Below are 12721 nucleotides of genomic sequence, written 5' to 3'. Positions count from 1 at the left end.
ACTTATTCAGGTCTGTTTTTCTACTGTATATATTTAGACATATCATTTTATTTAGTTATTTTAATGTTTAATTAGGGAATATTTAAAAATTTCACCCAACTCTAAAGATACACTATGGGTCAGATCTTGCCTGCTGGATAATTATTATCTATTAGACTGTGGGCATTTTCTAATATTAGCTGCTGCTGCTTTGTAGTGTGCTATTGCATTACTTAATTAGTACATCTTCATACCTAGTAAATGGATACTTGGTATGTTTTTAAGTTTGTTAAGTTTGATCCAATAAGACAAATGCAAGGTATACATAGGCATTTCCATATTACATACAAAAAATGCACTATTCATTTATCACTTTCACCTTGAAGGTTTATTTAACTTATCTGTGTGAAGTGGCGTTATTTGCCCTAGTGGAAATGCTGTCATGACTGTTTTCATATCCATATTATAGGTTGGATTGGAATGTGAGCCACAGAATATCTCAGAAAGGAATTTATAACATAACAGCTTCTGGCAGACTATTACTATAAAAACAGTATCCAAAAAACCCCTGAAGGAATACGAATATATTACTCCTCTCACCCCCATCATTCTTTATCTTTCAATTGCTACTGGGAGATAAAAGTATATTCATAATGGTGGGGATAAGAACTGCTTTCTAGGCACTAAGGGCTTGGTTCTATTAACCTCCTATTGTTGGTAGCTTTTCTGCCTGGTCGCTCACTCTGATAAATTACAGGCATAGCACACACCTGTTCACTGGGTAAAGGTCGAATTTGGAATTGGATTAAGAGAAAATGACAGAGAACCTCATCACCTGAGTTTTATACACCTTGAAATGGCAATAACATACTTTTTTATCTGAAAGATACAAAGGCCAAGTCCATAAAAAAACAATTTTAATTTGGAAAATAGTAAAAAGCATGATAGTTCACTGTCTTGGCAATGTATATTTTGAGGCATAATAAATCCATAAGGCTTTTTTGATCAAGATATGAAAATATTAAGTATATTGTAAGTATAGGCAGAGATAAAAGGATTTCAAATGTTGTAATTTATTCTTGTAGAATATTTTTTCTGGATTTTAAGAGCGAGCTCTAATATAGAAAGTCTAATGATTCTGTTTCTTTGAGCATTATACTATCCAGCCAACAAGCAGAAGAAAAACTGCTTCTGTAAAGCCATGCTTTTAAACTATATTATGAATATTTTCTCACTATTGGACATTGTGGAGGATTCAGCTATTCAGACACTAGTTTTGTATTTGTGCATTGTCTAAACCCTGCTCATTAGGGCCTCTGTCTGAGTTAGGAAGTTCATAAAGGAGTAAAACTCATATTGGTTGATTTGTGATTTTGCCAGCTGTCAAAGAATTTGAAATTAAACCAGAACAGCGACAGCATTCTGAGTGACTTTAGTCTGTGTTTCTGCAACCCATATTGAAAATGATTAAAATTATAATAGTATGCTTTTATTTTTATTAACATGCCTTTTGACTAAGGACCATTGGTTTGAATTTTGTTTGTGAGTGCTACTACCCAGAACTCTTTTTATGTACTTATTTTTCTAATATTTTTACACTAAGTTAATTAGACAAAAAAGAGTTCTGTCGTGTTTTTTGTTTGTTTGTTTTTGTAAGTGATATATTTTTTCATGGCTTTTTCCCATCAAGAAGCATGTGCTATAAATTTGATTTAAAAGAGAGTAAATACAAAGCTACCTTGGCTTTCGAGCTGGATTGAAAGACATTGTCTTTATTCTGAATAAAGATTCTCAGTGTTCTAAAGCTACTTATTTTAATGTTAAAATGGCTGTGAACTAATTCTCTGGCAATGCATGTGTCATTCCCTATTTTCCAATAGAGGCTTCTTTTTTACTTTTAATTTTGAGGACTTATTGCACTCCAAGAACAGTGTGATTATAAAGTTCTCATTAGGCAGTGGTAAAGATATATAAAAAATACAAATTGCTACTTTTAGATAGAATATAAAATAATGCTATATAAGTCCTTCTTATATATACCTTGTGTTCTTTTACCCTGCCAGGTAGAAACAAAATTGGTTGATAATTTTGCTTACTCTTGGTTAACTAAATAGATAAACCTGTATGGTTGTAGGATCCAGTTGGACACTGGGAATGATTAGTTAAATCAATTCAAATGAAAAAAAAAAGAGAGATTAGAAAAGAATAATTATGGGGCTGTTTTGTTTTGATTTAAGCAGAGAACTTTTTTACTTTTGGCTTGAGACCAAATCATTATCTTTACCATGAAGTCTAGAGTTATGTCTACTTTGCAAACAGGAATCTTAACTAAATGGATCTTTTTGCTTGTACATCAAAGTTTGAAGCTCAAAAAGTGATAAATTTAGAATTCTATTGTGTCATGTTTATGATACTAATAATTATGCTTCTAGGTAATATAGTTCTTTCTTTTTTGCTTGTAAAACTTCATGTTTCTTTTAAAATTGAAACTATAGTTAGATACATGCAGAATGTTGCTGATGAGATGTAGGAAGACAAAAGGACTAACGAGAGAGAGGCACACAGTTATGAACAAAATTGGGAATCAGATGAGGTAATATACATGAAATAAGTGTCCTATACAGGATGGGCAAAGTAGGTTTATAGTTATGAGTATGCAAAACAGAGTTTATTCTTGCATTATTATTTATTAATTGTTGTATTATTTTTCATACGAGCAGCTGCAAACCTACTGTTATGTTAGTTTCCAATCTTTTAGTTTCTCTCTTGAAGTATTTTAAATTATGTAATATATACCTTGCTGTTTTTGTTATAATATTTTTATAGAATTCTAATTCAGGAAAGCCTTAAATGGGAAAGGAAGTCACATACCGTCCTACAGACAGAGGAAGAAAGGCCATGTGTAGAAATAGGAAAAGGGATTACATAGGGGGAATATCAGTTTTGTTTTTCTTGTTGTTGTTTTCATCAGTGTTACTATGTACATTTTCCTTGTCTGTAGCAGTTGGACTCACCCAAACCCCTGTAGGGCAGTTCTTCCTTGGAAGTATATAAAAGCATTCACAAAGAAAACTAGTTTTATACCTTGCATTTAGTGAATACCAAATAACTATTTGGTCAGAATATCCTCCGGCCCCTTTAATGATGGATGTTTAGTTACAAATGACCTGAAGTCCTACTTTGTGGGATAATAGAAACACCTTTTGAGTGCCAGGGTAGAAATATGGGCATCAAGAACCAGTATCTGGAAGTACAGGTGAATAAACTTAACAGCTGACTGCCGTCCTTGAGAATACTTAGATGTCAGTTGAACATACACGTTTGCCACATTTGGTCCTTTGCATGCAGTTTTGGAGAGTGCTCAGGATAAACGATTGATTTCCTCAGTTCTCATTGTAGCTCTTTTGTTGGCAAAGAGGTTTTGCAAAGAAACTTCATTTTTCAGCACCCCTGGCAATTACCTCTAAACTGTAAATGTCACAGAGGAAAAAAACACACGTACAAATCCTGTTCAAAGAACAGTGGAATAATTGTTAAAGAATCAGCATCCCTTAATGTAATTTTAGGACTAGGTTCACAAGTACCCAAGGAAAGGGGATTTGGGAGAAGTTATCCATTTTAGAGCTAGAAGGAAAAGGGTGTAGAGACACTAAGTCTTCAAGCCTCATACTGTCCTTTGGTAGATCTATACCTTGTAGATATCCAGGTCACCAAGTGGGAGGAAAGCCACTTGTTATGATCTTGTGCCCCATTCTTCCAAACAGACAGTGTGTTCTTTTTGGTGCCCTTTCCTCTGTGCCTCCCTCTTTAAGCCCATTTTCAATCTGTATTTTTAAGGTTTCTTTTGAAATTCTAGAGGAAAGCAACTCTTTTCTGCTATCATATGTGAGACTACAGTTACTCTATAAAGTAGGACTGCTGAGAGATAAGGACCCTTTCAATCACATGCAGACATCTTTCAGATGCTAAGGACAGTGCAAATAAAATAGAGTGGAAGAAAGAGCGCTAAGGTTTTGAACATGCCTTATTAGGGAGAGAGGGAGTTCTTGCTAAGATTAACATAAACACTGACACTCTTAAAATGCATTTTCACACCCCCACTCATGAGCAGAGATTGCAATTTAAATGGGGGGTTAAGACAGCTAGCCGAACTCCAGGGCTCTGTAAAAGGAACCCTAAGGCTAAAGAGCTTATCTGAAATTTGAAAAAAAGAAGAAAAAATGAAGCTTTCTGACATTCATCTTTTTCCCTTGTATTAGTCATAACTTGCTTTTCAGCTATATTTTAGATTTTGAATGCCAACCTGACATCTGTTCAAGTCTGCCTGTAATTTATTAGGAAAGCAAAAGAAAGCAATTGCTCGCTGGTTAGAGATGCAAAACTTCCCCCGTCTGATTTTCCACAAAGTACTTATAGATGATACTTGGATATGAGGAATGTAACAGTTTAATAATTTACTAATTCTAACTTCAGGTTGGGAACTGTATAAAGTTTTTTTTTTAATTAGAAGAAAATGGCTTATGATCATGTGACTTCCAAAATCTCTACAGCAGAATTTAGAGATCAAGCATACATTCTAAAAAAATAAAAAATAAAATACTATTGGTATAAATTGAAAATTTTAACCTTGAATTAATTTTACCATTGGTTTTAATTTTAAAAGTTGAATTTACTTACACTTGAATAGAAATCATGTGGCTGTGCCTATATCTCAGAGTCAAACCATATGCAAATTCAGCTGGCATTTTTTATTTATAGACAAATTTTAGAGAAAAATCTTTTGGGGATGCAGAATTGTCTATAATGTCACCAATGGATTAGTCACCAATGGCAACTATAGTTGAGCTATGTATAGACCAATAATTTGGTCACTATAAAGTTGAAGTCTAAGTTTGAACCTAGTAAAGAAATAATTAAATAAACTGTGCTACGTTCTCCTATCCTCATTGTGGAATACAGTGGAGCAAATCTTAAAGTGATATAGCTCTAAATACACAGATATATTTGTTGTATGAAAAAAAAAAAGTAAATGCATTATAAAAGTCTCTACAGACACAGGCTGAACTGAAAAAAAATTGTTTGCTCCTGTGAAAAGGAAGTTAGGGTGGGAAATAAAGGGGAGATTTTTGTTCTTTTACTCTACGTATCTCTGAGTGTTTTGCTGTGATACTAGATTTCTACTTGTGTAATTAAAAACACAAACAAAAAGATATTATCTCAGGCTATTTCTCTCTCATGGTAGCTCCACTGTCAGCACAGCAAGGGAGCAGGGGAATAGGTGTGTCTCATTCCCTTCATGAAGTTTCCTTGGAGGAAAATAGCACAGGGGAAAAGCATTCCCAGGGCATTGATGGCAATTCCTTACAGATGCAGAAAACTATGGCCCAAGGTCACTAAGCAAATCACAGGCAGAACTGGTACTAGAACTTGGTTCTCCTGGCTCAGGAACCCTGAAGCAGGAGGAGGAAATTATTTACTAAGATTGTACAGTAATAAGTTACCAGAGCTGGGACTGGAAACCAGGGATGTCTGGTTCCAGAGTCTGTATTCTGAACTGCCTCTCCAGATACAGAAAGATGAAGCTTAGAATCAAGTAGTCAGGAAAGCCTTGAATTTTATGACAAAGAATATCCTCTGATGAGTAAAGAGTTCCACTTTTGCCTTTCCTCCCGAATTATCAGATATTTATAAAGCTTTTCATATATAAAGGTTCTGAGAACTTAGCCATGATAGGTTTGGGGTATGAAAAGGAAGAGAGGAATTATGAAAACACTGAAGGTCTATAGTTCTGGCCTCACCCCCTACCATTTCCTATATGCATTTATAAATGACAACCTTAGCATTCAGAAGTTATTCAGTACTTTAGTAATTTGCTAGAATTCTACATAGTGAGTGTATATAGAGGTAGTTATAACTACAGAAATCTGATCTTTGTATTTAGATGTCAGACAAGACCATTATTTTAACTTTCCTCTGCTAAATAGTTAAACCACCTCCTCCTTCTTTGTCTTCTTTACTCTTCCTTTCTTCTTCTTTATAAGATTAGAGGCATTTTCCAAAACCTCAGATTTTTGCCAAGACAGTGAGAACATTGATTGAAAGCATAAAGATCTCTTTATCTGTTCAGGTTTTAAAGTTTGAGTAGAGAAACTGTCTCAATTGGGATTTCTTAATTTTCTTATTTCCGGCAGGTTTTCTGGAACTTGACTGTGGCAAAAATCAGTACCTTGGCCTTGAGTAAGAAGCCTAAGTACTCAATATATGAGAGTGAATGAACTCTCTAAGGCACTAAGGTTTTCTAAATAAGCTACTTTTCTAGTAATCTGATATATCAAGTTGTCATGAGTTCAAGGGACATGAAGAGTTGGTGGTAGGACTGTAATATCTAATAACTCTAGCCCACTTTCTTCATGTGCTTTTTGATCTCTCTCAGAAGCTCTGTTTTAAGTGAACTGTCAACTTAGAGATGGAACATACATGTTAAAATAAAATAATCATTGGAGAAAACAGGAAGAGATTGCTAAAGTAACCCATCCTGCAGGATGACACTGAACATTGATCTTCTGTTGCTCTAAGATGATTATTTTGTAAAAGACTTTCTAGTGTACAAGACGCAACTGTGTCCAACTGTATATAGCCACCGATTAGTTTTGTTTTTACTTTGTTTTTGCTATCTATATTATAATTCAATGTGGACTTGTGTTTATACAAATTTTATTTGTATGATTTCATGTTAAACCTCAAATAAATGCTTCTATATAATATCTATATATCTATATCTATATCTATATATACTGTTGACCACTCTTGAAATTTCCTCTTTACTTGGTTTCTCTCACTGTAGGGATTTCAGATTTTCCTTTACCTCTCTGGCTGTCCCTTCTCAGTGTCTTTTGTGTCCTTTACCATGTTGGAGTTCCTCGGGAGTCTCTCTAAGACCTATTCTTTCTCACTCTAATTATTTTCTCCAAAATTGATCACATGTATCTGTAGCTTCGATTAGTATCTTTATGTCATTCACTCTCAAAGATGCATATTCTCTCTCAGTCTCGGTTTAGAGCTCTGGATATTTATCAGCATATGGTCTCATGATCACAAAGGGAGTTCAAAATTAAACTCATTCAACTACCCCCATCCATCTTCCCTAAACATGCTTCTACCTCTGTGTTGTCTATCTCAGGCAGTGTTCTAGCCGAAAACTTTCCATAACTCCTCTCTTCCCCTCACCTCCCACTTCCGGTCAGTCACACAATAGACTGTCAGTGCTGCAGTCCCCTCAATATCTCCAATCTGCCCCATTCTCTCCATCTCCCCCACCACTACCTTCCTTCAGGACACCATTATCTCTTGCCTGAATTGCTCCCTAAGCCTTCAGCCTTGCCCTTCTCTAATCCATTCTCCACACTGTAACTGGAGCAATTTTTATAAAAAGGCAAGTCTGATCCTGTCACTCCACTGGTTAAAACTCTTTAGTAGCTCTCCTTAACTCCTTCCATGGCTTAGAAGCTCTATGTGGTATGGCCCCTGCCAAACTTTCCCGCCTGTCAGCCTGTGCCCCTCCCCATGCTCTGGGTTCAGCCACTGCTCTGGGTTCCAGCCAGCCTGTGCTATTTTCAGGTCCTCTAATTTGCCATGCTACTGTCTCTTACCTGCTTTATATCCAAGGTTGTTTGTTCACCATCTTTTTATCTAACTCCTCCCTTTAGGCTGCAGCTTTTTTCAGGGTGTTTTTGGCTTTAGTGTTGCTCCTCTGTGTTCCAATAATCCCATATGTTCTTTTATGCATTATTACATTGTAATATAATTGCTCATTACATGTCTATACCCAGACTTTTCTCCCCATGTCTGTACCCCCAGAAGAAGAAACATTGCTCATTTTGACACTAGTATATTTTCTGCTCCTGGCATGGTGGCTGCTCATATGAATTTTTAAGAAATGAATAAATGCCAAGAACTTGATTAACCTCAGTTGTAGAACACTTCGACAGTTAGACCCACCTCCTGCCCTCAATATGCTTCCAGTGTATTTGGGAACAACACTATTATTTGCACATCCCAAAGTAGTATCTTATAAAACAAGGCACATTGTGAACCAAAGTAGCAAAGTAGGCAATATGGGGAAGCAGCAGATATGTTGAAGCAGTAAAGACTTGAGGCACATCCTTTATTTAGTTATTTATTTTAAATATGTACATATCTATTTTTATTAATTTCAGAGAGGAAGGGAGAGGGAGAGAGAGAGAAACATCCATGATGAGAGAGAATCATTGATTGGCTGCCTCTTGCACGCTCCCTACTGGGGATCGAGCCCACAACCCTGACCGGAATCAAACATGGGACCCTTCAGTCTGCAGGCTGATGCTCTATCCATTGAACCAAACCAGCTAGGGCAAGGCGCATCCTTTAAAGGTCACAGCAGATATTTATAATTCATTACTAAATCTATGTAGGTCCTTTTAGATTCCTTCTTAATCTAGGAAAGACCTCTTGCACTGATTTGAAATAGAGCTAAACTCCAGAAATAAGGGGAAAAGTATTTGCTTAGGTTCTTGTCACCTACTATCTGCCTCAGTAGGAAATGCCATTTTTATGTATGTGTGCTGTAAAAACAGTGTTCAAAATTAAAGGCATCGGGTCAATATAGTGTGTATTGTGCATGTGTGTGTGTGCATGCATGCACATGTGTGTTTTCTATTTTACAAATTATAAGAGTAATGCATCCTCATAAAATGACACAGATATGCAGAGTGAAAATTGATATCTCCCTTCATTTTACCCACCCCAATTTTACTCCCTCTCCTAGAGGGAATTGCTGGAAAGAGTTTGGCAGGAATCTTTTCAGACCTCTTTCTAAGTATTTATAACCATATGTGTTTTTGACTCTGTGAACTCTATAATGTATAGATTTATTTTTCTGTTTATAGAGAATAACAGTCACCATTCTGTGACTTTTTTCTTAATGTATCATGAAAGAATATATTGATAACATTTTATCTTTCAAAAAGATAAATAGCATTAGCAAAATTCTATGTAAATAAGCCCTGTAATAGTAAATTAGTATCTCTTCCTCAGCAGTAAGAAGACTCTTGGGCACAACAAACAAAGCTGGCTTTGAGTCAGCCATTACCACTTTGTCACTTGTATACTTAGGGCCTTGAACCCTAAATTCTGTGAGCCTTGGTACCCCAACCTGCAAAGTTATTTACTTTAAAAGTTTATTGTCAAGATAGCATTAATGTGTATAAATTTTCTAACACAGTACCTGGCTCACTATCAAACACTATCTAGATGGTATGTGATTGGTATTGTTATATTGCCAAAAGGCGCTTTTATAGCTCTGTAGAAGGCAGAAATCTTTAATCCATTTACTTTAATCAAATGTTTAGATATATTCTCTTATCTTAAACTTTTATTGCTGTTGAAAATAGTTAACACGCCTTATATTATGCTGTTTTGTAATTACCCATTTTGAACAGTGTTTGTTGATAAGGTAGTCAAGGGGACACTTGGAAATATTTTTTTTTAATTTGTGAACTCATACCTTGGCTGATTTATATTTACTTTTTATCACATTCCATCAGAGAGGAGCTGATAAATGTTCCACCACTTCTATAAATCTTGTCAGTTTCTTATATGTGATATACTGACTTGGAAAAACAACAACCATTTTGATAGACAAAATAGAGAATAGGATGTTGGAGGAAGGGAAATGAAAGAAAAAATGAGCAATAATGTTAGCAAAATCCTGCCCAGAACTTAACAAAAAATTATTTAGGAGAGTACTTCTACCATGATTCAATAAGACTTTTCTCGCAGTTCAATCTGATTTGTTACTTGGAGCAATCTACCTTTGATAATATGTCCAAAATTTAAATTAAATAAAACTGACCAAAACCCTGCAAGAAACTTTTTAATAATTAACATGATATTCTTTCAGGTTTTACAAAAAAGTTAGAGTAGACAGCAGTAAATTCCTTCTATACCATTTTACTAATAGTGTGAAATTTGAAATTGAAAGTTATTATAGATAATGTATTCATTACTCAAGAGATTTATATGTGACTTTGAGTTCTTCACTAATACCTCTGACTTTAACACAGTATCTTTTCTCTGGGCAAGTAATAGTTTTGAGTCCTATTTTTATTCCAGAGTGACTGAAAACTGACATATAAAGACACACACATCTGTACCTTCTATACTGTCTATACTTGTATTTACTCAAATTTATCCATAATGATATAATTTTTTAGAAGTGCTTTGATTTTAAAAAACCTATCTAGAATCCTGTCATGAGGGAGAAAACTTAGCACGACTTAAATGCCTTTTGGTAATGAATGGTTACTATAGGATAAACCTGTAATTAGTATGCTGCTAATCCACACATCAGATAGATTCAGTCAAATCTCAAATATACATAGGAGAATTATCCAAATTGCAGATTACTAGTGCATTCCAGGGACATTTCCATGGTGATCCACAACAACTTTTTTGCCTGACACTTTTTTCTTTTACTGGACTTTTCTTTCCATGAAACTTCTCTTTATTGGCTCTTACTTTTCTGTCTGCTACCTGATTACTTTGGCTTCCTCTGTAAATCTTCATTTAGGCAACCAATTGTGGCTGTGATGAGCTTAGAAAAAGATAGGGAAGACTCACTTTACTGAGTTACAGATTTTCTGTGGTCTGATTTTTCTTTATCTGGCTAAAGAAAACTGACCATATATGATAGTAAATGACATAGAACACAGCCGTTCAAAATTCAGATTTGTCTTATAAGTGGTAATGGCTCCAGTAGGTACTGTGTCAACATAGGAGAGAAAGATGATAGTTTATCACAGTCTAAACTAAAGATTGAATCAGTTGACCAAATTATATTTCTCATATATATTTGGTTTTCATCCACAGGTTCTGACTCACAGCTCCCAATACACATAGGACCTCCTAAGTGCTGAGAGTGATAATGGTGGTGTTATGTTAATAATATGTCCGTTGGCCCTGGCCGGTTTTCTCAGTGGTTGGCTCATTGGCCTGTGGACTGAAGTATCAAGGGTTCAGTCCTGGTCAAGGGCACATACCTCAGTTGCAGGCTCAATCCCTGGCCCTGGTCAGGGCACATATGGGAGGCAACCAATGGACATGTCTCTCTCACATTGAAATTTCTCTCTCTCTATCTCTATCCCTCCCTTCCACTCTCCCTAAAAATCAATGGAAAAAATATTCTTGGGTGAGGATTAACAAACAAACAAAAATAATAATAAGTCTATAGGAAAGCACCTAAGGATGGGGGCTGGTTGCCAGTGGAGCCATTTCTGTGATTAGAACTTTTAGTCCCACTCCCTGACCTCTGAGGAAGGGAGAGGGGCTAACGATTGCCTTCAATCCCTTATGGCCAATGATTTCATTACTCATGGTTGTGTAAAACAGCCTTCAGAAAAAACTAAAAGGGCTGGGTTCAGCGAGCTTCTGGATTGAACACGTGAAGGTGCAGGGAGGGTGGTGCTTGGAGAGGGCATGGAGCTCTGCACCCTTTTCCTGTACCTTGCCCTATGCGTCTGTCATCTGGCTGTTCCTGAGTTATTTTATAATAAACCAGTCTTTCTCTGAGTTCTGTGAGCCGAGTTAGCAAGTTAATGGGAACCTCTGATTCATAGCAAGTTGATCAGAAGTACAGGTAACAATGTGACTGACATCTGAATTGAGTTGCTAAGGAGGAGGTTATTGGAACCTCCCATCTATAGCCTGTCAATCAGAAGTACAGGTAATAAATAGTCTGACATCTGAAGTTGGAGGTGGGGGATATATTTTGTCTTGTAGGATTGACCCCACAATCTATGGAATCTGATGCTACCTCCAGGTAGATATTACCAGAATTAAGTTGAATTATCAGACACCCAGCTGGTGTTCCAAGAATTGCCTATTGGAGTGATTTGAGAATTCTCAAATCTCAACAATTACTTGTTGGAGAATTGCTAATTGGAACACTAAATTAGTGATGTATGTAAGACCTGTGTCTAGATTAATATTTTTTTTGTCATGTGGGTGTCTGGTTCTGCCAGTAACCACTTTTTTTTTTTTAATTCCTATCCGAGGATATATATGTTTGTTTTTTAAAGTGATTTTAGAGCGAGGAAGGGAGAGTGAGAGAGAAAGAGAAACATTGATGTGAGATAGAAACATTGATTGGCTGCCTCCTGTTCACGCCTCAACCAGGTATTGAACTGGAAACCTGGGTATGTGCTCTGACTGGGAATCAAACCCACAACCCTTCGGTGCACTGGACAATGCTCCAACCAACTGATCCACGCCAGCCAGGGCTCCAGTAACCATTTGTTGAAAAGACTGTCTTTGCTCCATTGTACTGCCTTTGCTCCTTTGACCAAGATCAGTTGGCTGTATTTATGTGTGCTTGTGTTTTTCAAATGCAGTCTTGAATACTCCTAATTTTCTTTGTTTTGTTCTTTGGATCATTCCTTTTTTCTTTTTCATAGCCTCAGTAAATTATACTTAAACAATAGCAATAGCCTCCTTATTATCTTACTAGTCTTCAGTCTCCTTTCTTCCCATCCTGGACTATTTCAAAGCTCACTTTGCAAAACTATCTGGTTCAGTCAGAGAATATCAGAAGAACTGTAGAATCTCAGTAGTGTAGGGATCATAAAAGTCATTTAGTTCACATACTTGTCTTTCATTTGAATTTCCTCTCCATATCTGACGAATAACTTCTGCCAAGTTGATTAGGCTA

The 12721-nt window shown here is 36.1% G+C and overlaps 1 protein-coding gene across 2 annotated transcripts in view; it reads left to right on the top strand.

Annotated features, from left to right (window-relative positions):
* Positions 1-12721, top strand: part of NSF (N-ethylmaleimide sensitive factor, vesicle fusing ATPase) — a 126222-nt gene that overhangs the window by 26861 nt on the left and 86640 nt on the right. The gene's annotated exons all lie outside the window — the stretch shown is intronic.

The sequence above is a fragment of the Myotis nattereri genome (assembly GCF_964212035.1).
Source record: "Myotis nattereri genome assembly, chromosome: 16".
Lineage (NCBI taxonomy): Eukaryota > Metazoa > Chordata > Mammalia > Chiroptera > Vespertilionidae > Myotis > Myotis nattereri.
The sequence above is the reverse complement of the archived record's forward strand: the minus strand, read 5'-3'. Positions and strand labels throughout refer to the sequence as shown.